A 15,733-nucleotide genomic window follows, 5' to 3' on the forward strand; every position below is an offset into this window, starting at 1 on the left:
AATGTTTAGAAGTGTTTTTCTGATGTTCTTGTCTAGAATTTTTATGGTTTCAGGTCTCAGATTTAAGTTCTTGATCCATCTTGAGTTGATTTTTGTATAAGGTGAGAGATGAGGATCCTGTTTCATTCTCTTACATGTAGCTTGCCAATTATCCCAGCACCAATTGTTGAATCGGGTGTCCTTTCCCCACTTTACGTTTTTGTTTGCTTTGTCAAAGATCAGTTGGCTGTAAGTATTTGGCTTTATTTTGGGTTGTCGAGTCGGTTCCATTGGTCTATGTGCCTACTTCTTTTTTTTCTTCAAAACAGACAATTTATTTAGAATAAAACAAAAGCAGCTCAACTGTGAGTGCATGTTTGAGAGACAGCTACTCTTAAGCTGTGTGAGCCATAAAAAAGGTTTTTCTTTACTCTTCTAGAAATCTTATGTACATAGCACAAAGCAAACAGGTCATTTTTTTCCTCACTTAAAACACTGGCATTGGCATCACAATGGCAGATACAAAACTTTAAGCTGCCATTTTAGTGAAATGCACAAATACTAAATAGATTACCTTTCTTCCATCAGAGGCCCATGTAAATTCCACATAAGCCACAATTTCTCTTCAAAAAGTTCCATTAGAGCTTTGAATTACACATCTCCATCTGCTGTTCAACCAGTTTTGCATGGACAATAATCATGACCAGGTAATCTTCGGATTTAGCCAGTGCCTTGGAATCCAGGAATTGTTGGGAGAGCTCACAAGGTGGGAAGGCAAGAAGGATCCCGGTGTTTTTCTTGTCTTTGTTGTGCTCCCCTCCCCAGGCTGATCACCCTGGGTATCTGCTTTTGCTTTAAATAGGACACAAGGCTCCTAAGCAGCCTCTTAGTAGAAATGACAGTGTCTGAGGAAGAGGAGGACCGGCTGTCAGAACTTCCAGGCACAGCCAGAAGAATGGCATAACCATTAGGCCCTGCTACTTTGATGCATCGAGTTACTTCATCCAACTTGGGCTGGTCTAAACAGAGACACTGAGTGATCCTGAGCTGGGCCACTTTGGCCCTCCACAAGAAGACTGCTAGCCACTTGGAGGTCACCCTGCAACAACTGCATGTTGGAATGTTGGAAGGGAAGTTGCTGTTCTTCAGTAGAAGCATGCCCTGCCAGGCCAAACAGAGTTTAGGAGAGGCTGCTGCCACAGGGGCTGTCCCCTCATCCTGTTTCTGGGAAGGGGACTTCAGCTTCCAGGAAACAGTGTTGGTGCTAGGTGCACTCCCATCAGTGTGGTCTTCTTTTTTTCAGAAGGTTTTTCCCCTCAGTGGTGCTTCCTATCCACTCAGCTGAGGCAGAGTTTTCATGGTCTCGCTTGTCACCCTGGCTCTTCTCCAAACTACCTCATCTGTCTCTGATTGGAGAGGGCCTTTCCAAGAGAAGACGGGAAGATGGATCATTGTCGCTGTTGTAAGGATCCTGGCTACTGCTCAATTCTGGACTGTGGTCAGGAGAAGGAGTGCAGTGACATTTTCGTGGGCAGTCACTCTCAGGAGACCTATTGAGATGCCGTCCTCCACTCTCCTCAGGCAGCTTTTGCTTACCAGGCTGGTCTCTGCTGCTGGGCAGATCTTGATCACCTCTGTCCCTGTCCAAAGACCAACTATGCTGCCTGTGATCCAGGCTATTCAGTGGCTCGTAAGCAGGCACAGCAGTAGCTGCAGTCCCAGTGCTGCCTTCTCCGACTGGGGGTGGGGGTGGCATCCAATCGGAATCAGGATAAAGGTCTCTGTCACAATCTCTGTATAGTAAGGGTGGTGTCCTATCCTAAGCACCCCTCAAAGGGTCAAGGGCCTGATGTCCAAAAGCATCTGTCACCAGCTCATAATGAGTCAAGGGCAGAGGCAGCATATATTGTTGCTGGTAACAACGTTTGGTGTCTGCAAAGTCTACTCTAAGGTGGTGATCTGGGCCACCAAGTGGGAAGCCCCGCATATGGGTCCAGGCAGCGTGCACTGCATCCAGGCTTTCATACTGGATATACACCCAACTATCACCTTTCTGTAGTCTGTGGGGTGTATGGTACTCTCATGCCAGGGCAGCAAGAGGCATCCAAGGTTTCAGGCCACCCACCCAGAGGCGGGTGGTGTGTGTAGCTTTACCATAACCGATTTTGATAGGATTCCAAATTATGATTTTGCTGAACATTGCTAATTTGGCCCTGTGGGACATATCTAGGTTCTCAAATTTGAGAAAGCCGTAATTACTGGTCTGGCCAAGAGAAGGGCTCTTGATATCTATTTCCGTGATGACTCCAAAGTGATCAAACTCCCTTCTTAGGTCAGTCTCTGTTAACAGTTGTGTCTAGGTTGCCCAAGAAAAGCGTCTGGTTAGTTCTGTGATGATCCTTGGGTGACATCTCATCCACTTTTCTGAAAGGAGCAGCATCTGCTTCAGCTCCCTCCCTTGGTTTAAGACTGTATGCTGGGTGCACTCTCTCGTAGAACAGATAGTCTCCTTTTCTTTCCAGCTCTCCAGGCAATGGTGGCAGAGGTGGAGGGGGTAGGCGGCCAAGAGCCATCTGCTGCAGCCCTAGTCTCTGTATCCCAAAGCTGCACCACCAGGGGAAAGTGATCTCTGGCCTCCACCACCTCCAGGGGAGTGCGGGTGACCACTTACAGAGGCTCCCACCACACTGGCTGATGGAGGATAAATATCTTTGTCTAAAGGGGAGCAGCTGCGGTGCCGGCTCCCATGCACAGCTTCTGTCTTCAGAGGCAGGTCAGAGAGCACCAGGCCGCCTCTGCGTGCTTGGCCACCCACGCGTCCTCTGGCTGTGGGACGTTTACAAAGGCTACCGGCTCATCTCCGCTGCCAGAACCCGATAGGTGATTGATTTTGACCCTTACATCCCTGAAGCCTTTGAACTCATGAAACGGGCCATCCTCCACCGCTTCCTCACTCAGCTAGGACAAGAGCTGAAGAGGCGGCCCCAGAGGAAAGCGACTCCACCCCTCCACCCCTCCACCCCGGGAGCTGCTGCTCGACTCGCCCTGTCCGAGTAATTTTTGGTGCCGGGAAGCTATAACTATGCAAGACACCACTGTAATTGCCCCCACTGGTGTCATACTCGTGACTGCCACCTCGGCTGCTGGACTTGTCCAGGTGGAGACTCTGCTGCCACCTGCTGCCACTATTGGTCTTTCTACTGCTGCTCTCATTGGCCTATGTGCCTATTTTTCTACCAGTACCATGCTGTTTTGGTGACTATGGCTTTATAGTATAGTTTGAAGTCAGATAATGTGATGCCTCCAGATTTGTTTCTTTCAGCAGTGTTTTGTAGTTTTCCTTGTAGAGGTCTTTCATTTCCTTTGTTAGGTATATTCCAAAGTGTTATTTTATTATTATTATTATTATTTTTGCAGCTATTGTAAAAGGGGTTGAGTTCTTGATTTGATTCTCAGCTTGGTTGTTGTTGGTGTATAGCAGAGCTACTGATTTGTGTACATTAATTTTGTATCCTGAAACTTTGCTGAATTCATTTATTAGTTCTAGGAGTTTTCTGTTGGAGTCTTTAGGGTTTTCTAGGTATACTATCATATCATCAGCAAACAGCGACAGTTTGACTTCCTCTTCACCAGTTTGGATGCCCTTTATTTCTTTCTCTTGTCTGATTGCTCTGGCTAGGACTTCCAGTACTATGTTGAATAGAAGTGGTGAGAGTGGACATCCTTGTCTTGTTCCAGTTCTCAGGGGGAATGCTATCAACTTTTCCCCATTCAGTATTACGTCGGCTGTGGGTTTGTCATAGATAGCTTTTATTACATTAAGGTATGTCCCTTCTATGCTGATTTTGCTGAGGGTTTTAATTATAAAGGAATGCTAGATTTTGTCAAATGCTTTTTCTGCATTGATTGAGATGATAATGTGATTTTTGGTTTTAATTCTGTTTATGTAGTGTATCACATTTATTGACCTGCATATGTCAAACCATCTTTGGTATGAAACCCACTTGATCATGGTGGATTATCTTTTTGATATTCTGATGGATTTGGTTAGCTAATAGTTTGTTAAGGATTTTTGCATTTGTATTCATCAGGGATATTGGTCTGTAGTTTTCTTTTTTTGCTATGTCCTTTCCTGATTTTGGTATTAGGGTGATATGGGCTTCATAGAATGACTTAAGGAGGATTCCTTCTTTCTCTACCTTGTGGAATAATGTCAATAGGATTGGTACAAATTCTTTGAATGTCTGAAAGAATTCAACTGTGAATCCGTTTGATCCTGGACTTTTTTTGTTGGAGATTTTTAAAATTACCATTTCAATCTTGCTGTTTGTTATTGGTTTTAGAATAGAATAGTGTTTCTATTTTTTCCTGTTTTAATCTAGGGGGATTGTATATCTCCAGGAATTTATCCATCTCCTCTAGGTTTTCTAGTTTATGTGTGTAAAGGTGTTCATAGTAGCCTTGAATAATCTTTTGTATTTCTCTGGTATCAGTAGTAATATCTCCTGTTTCATTTCTAATTGAGCTTATTTGGATCTTCTCCCTTCTTTTCTTGGTTAATCTCACTAGTGGTCTATCAGTTTTATTTATCTTTTCTTTTTTTTTTTTTTTTTTTGAGATGGAGTCTCGCTGTGTCGCCCAGGCTGGAGTGCAATGGCGAGATCTTGGCTCACTGCAAGCTCTGCCTCCTGGGTTCATGCCATTCTCCTGCCTCAGCCTCCCGAGTAGCTGGGACTACAGGTGCCCACCACCACGACTGGCTAAATTTTTTTGTATTTTTAGTAGAGACGGGGTTTCACCATGTTAGCCAGGATGGTCTCGATCTCCTGACCTCGTGATCCGCCCATCTCGGCCTCCCAAAGTGCTGGGATTACAGGCATAAGCCACTGCACTTGGCCAATTTTATTTATCTTTTGAAAGAACCAGGTTTTTGTTTCATTTATCTTTTGTATTTCTTGGTTTCAATTTCATTTAATTCTGCTCTGATCTTTGTTATTTATTTTCTTCTGCAGGGTTTGGGTTTGGTTCATTCTTGTTTCATTCCTTGAGGTGTGACCTTGGATTGTCTATTTGTGCTCTTTCAGACTTTTTGATGTAGACATTTAATGCTATGAATTTTCCTCTTAGCAAGGTCTTTGCTGTATTCCAGAGGTTTTGATAGGTTGTGTCACTATTATCATTCAGTTCAAATAATTTTAGAATTTTCATCTTGATTTTCTTGTTGACCCAACGATCATTCAGGAGCAGGTTATTTAATTTCCATGTATTTGCATGGTTTTGAGGGTTCCTTTGGAGTTGATTTCCAATTTTATTCCACTGTGGTCTGAGAGAGTACTTGATATAATTTCAATTTTCCTAAATGTATTAAGACTTGTTTTGTGGCCTATCATATGGTCTAACATGGAGAATGTTCCATGTGCTGATGAATAGAATGTATATTCTGCAGTTGTTGGGCAGAATGTTCTGTAAATATCTGTTAAGTCCATTTGTTCTAGGGTATAGTTTAAATCCATTGTTTCCTTGTTGACTTTCTGTCTTGATGACCTGTCTAGTGCTGTCAGTGGAGTATTGAAGTCCCCCACTATTATTGTGTTGCTGTCTATCTCATTTCTTAGGCCTAGTAGTAATTGTTTTATAAATTTGGGAGCTCCAGTGTTAGGTGCATATATATTTAGAATTGTGAAACTTTCCTGTTGGATAAGTCCTTTCATCATTATATAATGTCCCTCTTTGTCTTTTTTAAATTGCCATTGCTTTGAAGCTCATTTTGCCTAATATAAGAATAGCTACTCCTGCTTGCTTTTGATGTCCATTTGCATGAAATATCTATTTCCATCCCTTTATCTTAAGTTTATGTGAGTCCTTATGTGTTAGATGAGTCTCTTAAAGACAGCAGTTACTTGGTTGGTGAATTCTTATCCATTCTGCCATTCTGTATTTTTTAACTGGAGCATTTAGGCCATTTTCATTCAACGTTAGTGTTGAGATGTGAGGTCCTGTTCTATTCGTGGTGCTATTTGTTGTTTGTTGCCTGAATACCTGTTTTTTTTTTTAATTGTGTTTTTGTTTTATAGGCCCTGTGAGATTTATGCTCAAAGGAGGTTCTATTTTAGTGTGCTTCAAGGATTTGTTTCGAGATTTAGAGCTCCTTTAGCCATTCTTGTAGTGTTGGCTTGATACTGGTGAATTCTCTCAGCATTTGTTTGTCAGAAAAAGACTGTATCTTTCCTTCATTTATGAAGCTTAGTTCTGCTGGATACAAAACTCTTGGCTGATAATGGTTTTGTTTAAGGAGTCTGAAGATAGGGCCCCAATCTCTTCTAGCTTGTAGGATTTCTGCTGAGAAATCTGCTGTTAGTCTGCTAGGTTTTCCTTTAGAAGTTACCTGGTGCTTTGCCTCACACCTCTTAAGATTCTTTCCTTCGTCTTGACTTTAGAAAATGTGATGACTATGTGCCTAAGTGATTATCTTTTTGCTATAAATTTCTCAGGTGTTCTTTGAGCTTCTTGTATTTGGATATTTAGATTTCTAGCAAAGTTGGGAAGTTTTCCTCAATTATTCCCTTAAATATGTTTTCCAAACTTAGATTTCTCTTCTTCCTCAGGAACACCAATTAATCTTAGGTTTGGTCATTTAACATAATCCCAAATTTCTTGGAGGGTTTGTCCATTTTTTAAATTATTTTTTCTTTGTCTTTGTTGGATTGGGTTAATTCAAAAACCTTGTCTTTGAGCTCTGAAGTTCTTTCTTCTGCTTGTCTGATTCTATTGCTGAGACTTTCCAGTGCATTTTGCATTTCTCTAAGTGTGTCCTTGATTTCCAGAAGTGGTGATTGTTTTTTATCTATGCTATGTATTTCACCAAAGGCTAGGAGCTTGTATGCCAAAGAAAGCAAAAGGATCCTTGACAACAATTATTAACCCTACTAGTACTAGATTGAAGGCTGTCAGGAAAGATGCTCTGTGTCTATATTTTGGTTGAGGGAGGTAATTCTCTCCTTCAGTGTGATGTCTGGGTACTGCTGGCTAATAACCCACATGTGCTCCTCAAACACCCAACTGTAACCTTAGGAAACACAAATCTAGAACTGGAGCGGTGGCCCTGTGGTGTATTGCATCTTTAATCTCTTGCTGGGTACGCTGCCCAGGTTGGCCACCACTGCTGACACCACCACCAGGAGAAGTAGCAGAAGCCTCATCTTAATTGAGCCAGCTGCTTCAGCTGCCCTCATACTGAGACTGCCTATCATACACTTTTAAAATTAACCTATGCTGCTAACATTTTCTCTGTTATCTTTTAAAGTCTAGACTAGGGTTTTCTGTAAGGGCCAGATAGGAAATATTTTATGCTTTTTGGTCCATATGGTATCTGTTGCAACTATTCAACTGCCATGAAAGCATAAAAGCAGCCATGGATGATAGTGAACAAAGAGCTGTGGCTGTCTTCCAATAAAACTTTATTTACACAAACAGCTGGCAGGCTGGATTTGGCCTACTGGCCTTAGTGATCCTTGTTCTACAATCAATGAAATAATAAATTAAACCCTGATTTTAGCATCACTAACTTTTGTGATGTAAATACTCCCACCATAGCCAATTTCATGCTATCAGTATGGCGTCATGAAATAAAGACTTGGGAAAAGATGCATAGTAGCATTCCATGCTTATAGTATTTCCATTGTATGGACACGATAGATATAAATAACCTCACAAGTCTTGATAGTAGTAAAATGTATCAAAGTAATATGAATGATAAGTTGTGAATATTTATTAGCTTCATTTCTAACATGATTTATTTCAAGTTGATATAATTTATTTTGTAATAATGGCTATGTTTAACAATCAGCTCACAAAATCCCTGAAAATTTAACAATTGGCACCTGTGAGCTGTGTGTAGTTACATGGGAATACAGAATATCAGACCTATTATTTATAGCACATACTGGAATAAATTTCAAATGGCTCTAAGAGATAAATGTAAAAATAAAATGAAATCACACAAGTTCTAGAGAAGGTAGGATGAAGTCCTCTACAATCTGTGAGTGGGAAAAAGTTTCTAAACTATGGCTAAAATCCAGAAGCAATAAGGAAAATGAGATTATATTAGCTTTATAAAATGAATTGAAACTCTTTTTTTTTTTGCATTTTCTGGAATAATTTATAAAACAGGAATTAGTTTTTGGAAGTTTGATAGAGGCCGGCACGAGGTGGCTCATGTCCATATGTAGTCCCAGCTACTCCAGGAGCTATGGCAGGAAGATCCTTTGATCCCAGAAGTTCAAGATTGCAGTGAACTACAATCATGCTACTACACTCCAGCCTGGGTGACAGAGCGAGACCCTGTCTCAAAACAACAACAACAACAACAACAAAAACAAAGTTTGATAGAGTTCATTTTGAAAGCATGCCGGCAGGCCTGGAGATCTTTGGTTTGGAGATTTAACTACCAATTAAATTTCCTTAATCCTTGTGAGTCTATTTTAAGTTCCTTTTTCTTCTTGGGTTAGTTTGGCATTTTATATATTTTCCAGGAATTTATTTATTTTATCTCTTTTGAAACCTGTAATTATTTTCCTATCTTTATTTTTTGATCAGCGTTTTATTTACCTTTGTTGTCTCCTTTTCTCCTTATTCACTTTTATCAAAAGTTTATCTTAGTAATCTTTTCAAAAATAGAGCTTTTTAGTTTTATAAATGTCTTCTACTTAAAAAATGTATTATATTGTTTCCTTTATTATATCTTTTTTCTTCTTTGGGTTTGCTTTGATGTTCTTTTTTATAACTTCTTCAGTTGGATGCTTAGCATACTTTGTTTCAACTTTTATTGTTTCTTCATAAACATATTTAAAGGTATAAATGTTCTTTTTAAATAATATTTTAGTTATGTACCATATATTTTGTATTTCCAAGTTCATTCAATTCTAGGTATTTACTCATTTTGATTATAATTTCATTTTTAACCTGTGAGTTATTTAGCAATATGTTACCTTCAAAATTTGAGACATTTGTAAAAGTTTTGTATTATTAATTTCTTGTATTATCTCATGTTTAGAAGATAAAATCTGCATGAAGGCTGGGTGCAGTGGCTCATGCCTGTAATCCCAGCATTTTGGGAGGCAGAGGAGGGAGGATCCCTAGAGCCCAGGAGTTTGAGACCAGACTGGGCACATAGCAAGACGCTGTGTGTACAAAAAACTTTTTGAAAAATAGTTGGGTGAGGTGATGTACATCTGTAGTAGTTCTAGCTATTTAGAAGACTGAGGTGGTAGGGATGGCTTGAGCCCAGGAGTTAGAGATTGCAATGATCTATGATCACGTCCCTGCACTCCAGCCTGGGTGACAGAGTTAGATCTTGTTTCAATAAGAAATCTGCATAATATTGTCCCTGGGTTTATTGGAACTTTCTGTAAACTTAGTCTACTAGTGTAAATATGTGCATGATTCTAAAAATATGTATGTGCTATTTGTTGCACAAACTATTGTAGCATATATATATATAAAAATCATACCATTGGGACATACATATTAAAGATCTGAACAGTATAATTAATAGTATGAGTCTATTAATTATAATGTTTAGATAAAAATCTGTTTAATTTTTGCTTAGTACTTTTTTTCTCATTAAAATTTGTTTTAATATGTCTCAAAATTCTGTGAGAGATCTGTGGTCAAGTTGTTTCCATTAAAAAGTACTAATTTTAAAAACTAATAACTTAAAACTGCCACACACACAGACACACACACACCAAAGTGGTCCACAAGACATTCTCCTTTCCTTCTGAAGGTTTTATGATGCACTGCTTTCATTAACCAGTCTTTTACTATTAAACTTAAATGGCCAAATGAAACAAACAGTTCTGAGACCATTCCTTCACCACTGATTAAGACTGAGGTTGCAGGTATTAGGGGTAATATTCATTTCGGCTTTCTGGGTAGACTTGGTGACGTTGCCAGCTCCAGCAGCCTTCTTGTCCACTGCTTTGATGACACCCGTGGCAACTGTCTCACGTCACGAACAGCAAAGCAACACAGAGGTGGAGAGTCTAAGAGGCTCTCAACATACTGCTTAGTAAATTTTTGATAGTTGGGTGTTAAAAAAAAAACTCCCAGTGATTTATCTGTTTCTCTACTATACAGTTAGTGTAACCTATTATTAGGTGCATATGTATATTTGCAATGGTTATATCTTCTCACAGTTTTTTATTTACCCCCCACATTAAATTCTCTTTTGTCAGCTATTATGAATGCGATTCTGGAATTCTTTAGGTTTCTGTTTTTTTTTTTTTTGTCTTTCACTCTTTCATTTTCAAACTTACTGTGTCTTTTGGTTTTAAGAATGTTTCTCATAGAAAACATATTTTTGGATTTCATTTTTATTTCTTAATAACATAGAGAGTATTTGTCTTTTTATTTGTGAACTAAAACCATTTATATTTGTTGTAATTTTTATTATATTAGGAATTATTTATTCCATATTTTATATTTTCAATTTACTCCACTTTCTTTTGTTTTCTACTGGCTTGAAAATTATATATTCTATTTTGGTTTCATTATGGCTAGCCTGAAGACCCTTACTCATGTTTATTTATTCCTGTTAATGTCTTAAATTTATCAATATCTGTATATTCATCCTAACTGGACAATTTAGTGGACTCATGTGTATATATTAGTTATTGTTCATATTTATATATACGAATGCATATATATGAACTTGCAGAAATATATCCTAATGGATCTGCTTCTCTGAATGAACCCTATTATACCCAGCTTCAGAAAGAGAGAAAAATAAGAGATGGGAAAAAGTCTAAACCTGGAAACATCAGAATAGAATTTAAGAACATCAAAGATAAGGAAAGAATTCAAAAACTTCCAGAGATAGTGAAGAGATCAGCAATTAGAACAAAAATAAGATTTGAACAGTACACAGAAGATGACAAAAGGGAAAAAGTGTTTTTAAATATCAAAGGAAAGTTCAGGCGCAGTGGCTCATGCCTGTAATCCCAGCACTTTGGGAGGTGAAGGCAAGTGAATTGCTTGAGCCCAGGAGTTCCAGACCAGCCTGGGCAACATGGCAAAACCCTGTCTCCACAAAAAATATAAAAATTAGCCAGGCATGGTGGTGCATTCCTGTAGTACCAGCTACTTTGGAAGGTGAGGTGGGAGGATCACCTTAACCCTGAGGAGGTGGAGGCTGCAGTGAGCTGTGATCGTGCAGCTGCACTCCAGCCTGAGTAACAGAGTGGGATCCTGTCTCAAAGGAAAATAAATTTGAAACTAGAATTGTATATCCAGCCAAATTGTCTTTCAACTATGATGACCTAACAGGTATACTTTAGATAAGACCAACAATGATGTTTCGCCACACAAAGATACATATTGAAAACATGTTTGAAGCAATCCTTAATATTTAAGAAATATGGTAAAGGTGATAAAATTCCTTGGTAAAGTTTGTATATCCTCACTAAAGTGAGAAAAAAACCAAACTTGCAATTTATCCAAAACAACTTATAATTAAAATTTGAGACAATATCAATATGATAGGAATGGTGAATGGGAATATATACATCGCAGGGATTTGACCTAATGAAATTGTAAGAGCTGGTCAAGCAGCCTCTGTAAGAAGATTATCTGTACTTCCAATGCAAGAGCTTTGAAATACAGAGCAGACAGTTGGGAAGGGGAGGTGAAGTAAAGTGGAGGTGAGCAAGAACAAGCTGGAACCCACAAACTGGAGCCCACGAGGACAGACTACAATTTGTATTAGTGATTATTGCCTTTAACCTTGATTGTGCATGTTTGTTTATTGCAGAAACCAGAGTCCTGCATCATAGTTGCCAAGCACACACCTGGCCCAGGAGTCAGAGAAGCTTAGTGGGGAAGGTAGAGCAACTGGAGGCTCCACTGATGCTTCCCACAAAGAAGGAGAGCTGGCAGACAAGGGCTAATGCCCAGCAAACCTTTCACAGGGTTCTCTCTTGTGGCCCACCCTAATTAGAAATATACAGGAAAGGGAATTTTAGGAAGCACAGTTCAGTTTAGTCATGTTGACACATTACAAAGCCACTGCTCACAAGTATTTGCACTCTCCTTCCACCCTCCACATCTCCTAGCTTTCTTTTACATTTCCTGTCTCTTCACCCTTTCTTGCTGACCTCTAAGAGAGCTTCTCCGTCTGTTCTTCCAACTCACTGCTTTATTCATCACCTTTATCCACTTTGCTATATACCTTATTTATTGTTTTATTTACTTCAACTGTTATATCCCATCCTTAATATTCAACTTGGTCCTTTTTTATGTTTTCTCATTCTTGCTTCATATTGCTGATTATCGGCCTTAACCTCTTCATATATTTATCATTACTATATTAATTTCTTGGTCCACCTCTTCTCTTAATCCTAATTTAGATGGCTTATGTTGTCGAGTTTGTTGTCTTTCTTATGTGATAGTTGTGTTCTTTATATGGCTTTTTGATTGTTGTCTTGAAAACTCTTCCTCTTGGATTATCAGTTACTAGCCACGGCTATGTGTTGGAAAAGGGCTAAATCCCAGCCTGCAGTTTATGTACCTCCAAATGAATTAAAACTTTGGAAACTGCCCAGGGGATGGAACCTCGGGGCCTGAAGAACTGATGGTGATTATCCCAATTTTCCCACCATTGCCAAATCATGTTTAGAGGTGAAGCCACTTGGGCTGCTGGGTCAGGTGGGGACTTGGAGAACTTTTCTGTCTAGCTAAAGGATTGTAAACACACCAATCAGTGCTCTGTGTCTAGCTAAAGGTTTGTAAATGCACTAATCAGCACTCTGTAAAAACGCACCAATCAGCACTCTGTGTCTAGCTAAAGGTTTGTAAACGCACCAATCAGCACTCTGTAAAAACGCACCAATCCGCACTCTGTAAAATGGACCAATCAGCACTCTGTAAAATGGACCAAACAGCAGGACGTGGGTGGGGCCAAATAAGGGAATAAAAGCTGGCCCCCCGCCCCCGGCTCCAGCAGCAGCAACTTGCTCGGGTCGCCTTCCATGCTGTTTAAGATTTGTTCTTTTGGTCTTTGCAATAAATCTTGCTGCTGCTCACTCTTTGGGTCCACACTACCTTTATGAACTGTAACATTCACCATGAAGGTCTGCAGCTTCACTCCTGAAGCCAGCAAGACCACGAACCCACCAGGAGAAATGAACAACTCCAGACACGCCACCTTTAAGAGCTGTAACACGGCGAAGGTCTGCAGCTTCCTTCTTGAGGTTAGCGAGACTACAAACCCACCAGAAGGAAGAAACCCCAGACGCATCTGAACATCTGAAGGAACAAACTTTGGAAACACCATCTTTAAGAACTGTAACACTCATTGCGAGGGTCCGCAGCTTCATTCTTTAAGTCAGTGAGACCAAGAACCCACTGGAAGGAACCAATTCCGGACACAATGTCCCTAGTCCATGTTTCATATTTAAACTCTCTACAAGCAGTCTGCATAGATTTCATTCGCGTTCCCCGGGGGTTTGGAATGGGAGTAGTACAGCAGTGAATGCCCAGGATACTGGTTGGCACACGCCTGCCTTTCATTCCTCCTCCTCCCTGCAGGGCTTTGGTACCGCACTTGTAGTACCGTCCTGACACCTGTAGCTTAGGCTGCTGGTGCCAATCTCTGTGGTGATTGGGCAGGCCGTGATGGTCCACGTGGCAGAATAGAAACAGAAACGCTGTTCCCCTTTGACCTCCTTCTAGTAGCTACCTCTGGCTGCCTTTCCCCCAGGCTGAAGCAATTCTCTCTTTTCTCTCCCCCAACATATAACAATCCCGAGTCTTCACACTCCCCTGGGGCCTTCTCACAGTGTTTTATTTTATTTTATGATTTGTTATTAGTTTCTCAAATCTGTTTCCCTCTGGCTTCTATAGTTTCTCTAGGGTTGATTTTCAGAAGCAGCCAGTGGCTAATGTAGTTTTTCATCTTGACAGGATGAGAGAATGGTTTATAGAATAAGCAGGTGTGTCATAGGAAGGAAAGAAACAGAGACAGGAGATGGATGAGTCTTAGCGAGGGAAAGGCTATGAAGGTACAGCAAGAGATGCTGTTCTCTACATTTACTTTTTATTTTAATGTGTGTGTGTGTGTGCATGCACACATGCACATGTGTACATATACGTTAAAAGTCAATACTGTCAGGCTTATAAAAAAAATTAACAGTCCTAACCCTTCTCTACTCCACAATTCTGCTCCCTTAAGGAAAAAATTTTCAACTTCTATTTTTGCTTTTTTTTTTTTCTGGTATTTGCCTCCACATTCTGAATAAATGCCTATATCATTATTTCTGGATTTTAAAATGTTGGCTATTTTCTTTGGCTTCCTTGCATGAAGAATGAGGAGCTAGCCCAGGTGATCACTGTGTTGGCCTTCCCACACACCCACACATTCTCTTCCCCTCCTTACTTCATTTCTTCAATTCCAATATAGTTGAACAATATATGTTCTTCATTCTTCCAATATAGTTCCAATATAGTTGTTTTCATTATCAGCACTCCATGTTTATACCATTGTGTCCATGTGAATACAGTTCACACCTTAGACATGTAGCACATTAAGATTATATTCCTTTTCTTATATAACATTTTATTCTCTTAGGATTAATACTTGCCTTCCCCCAGCTATCCAAGTTGTTCAGTGAATCATGTGCCTATCTTAATTCTCTGACAGTTGTACGATGCTTTCAATAGAGTTGAACACATCAGGCAATCTCTCCGATTCCTCCTCAACCTCCATGCGGGCTCTAACTTCCTGCTCTATGCTGGATTCTGTTCACACCTTCCCTTCATCAGGATCTTGGGAATTTCCTTTGCCTGCCTCCTTATGTTAGATTTCCAGTTTCCTAATTTTGTATCTCCCTCTTTCTTGATTCATTCTCATGTTTGGTGAAGAAACTGGTATCTTCTAATAGCATCCTAAGAGAGTCCGTAAGAGGTAAAATGTATGTCTATGCATAATGGTCAGTTGTTATTCAGGCTGGCTCCAGCTTCCATACATTGTTTTAGCAGTTTCCCACGTTATAAATTCTGCATTCTCAACAAAGAAGATTTTTCAGGTCATTTTCCAGTTGTAAGATTGCAGACATGTGGTTTTGATTCCACCAGTCAACTACATCTGTGCCAGATTCAAAATCTGGGTCCAGAACTGAATTATTTGGGAAAAAGGCAGGGACTGAGGTTACTTTGCTGGTGCAGCTCTGGGCCCGGCAGTACAGCAGGACTCTGGAGTCTAAATGTGCAACCATACCACCTGATTTGTCAACTTCCTGGTGATGGCAGAGGCCATAGGTTGGAAATGGCACTGGTGGCAGTAGCCTCCTGGTTTCGTGGCTTGTGTGAGCAGTGTTGTGCTGTGGAGCTGGGTGTCACAACTGGAAGCACAGTCCATTTCCTTCCCTCAGTCTTGAGCTCTCACTGTGTCATAACTAGTCCTTTTGGCTTAAACTGGCTACAGTAATTTCTGCCTTGCTAAACTAACTTGGCCAATATATCCCTTGTATGCCTAAAGATGTCCTTGTCCTTCTGTAATACATAAGTTTGGTCAGGTATAGAATTTTAATTTCGAAACCATTTTCTTCAAAAATTAGAAAGCATTTCTCCAATGACTCTGGTTTCTAGCGTTGTTGCTGAGAAGTCCGAAGCCATTCCGTTTTGAGACCATGTATATGATTTGCTTCTTCTCTCTAAAGCTTTTCTGTTTTATCTCAAAGTAGTATTTATTCTTAATTTT

General features: G+C 40.0%; 1 pseudogene; it reads right to left on the reverse strand.

Annotated features, from left to right (window-relative positions):
• Window positions 1-617: 617 nt before the first annotated feature.
• On the reverse strand, window positions 618-14,740 carry LOC100442639 (RNA-binding protein 15-like; annotated as a pseudogene).
• Window positions 14,741-15,733: the final 993 nt, after the last annotated feature.

The sequence above is a fragment of the Pongo abelii genome, chromosome 4 (assembly GCF_028885655.2).
Source record: "Pongo abelii isolate AG06213 chromosome 4, NHGRI_mPonAbe1-v2.0_pri, whole genome shotgun sequence".
Taxonomy (NCBI): Eukaryota; Metazoa; Chordata; class Mammalia; order Primates; family Hominidae; genus Pongo; species Pongo abelii.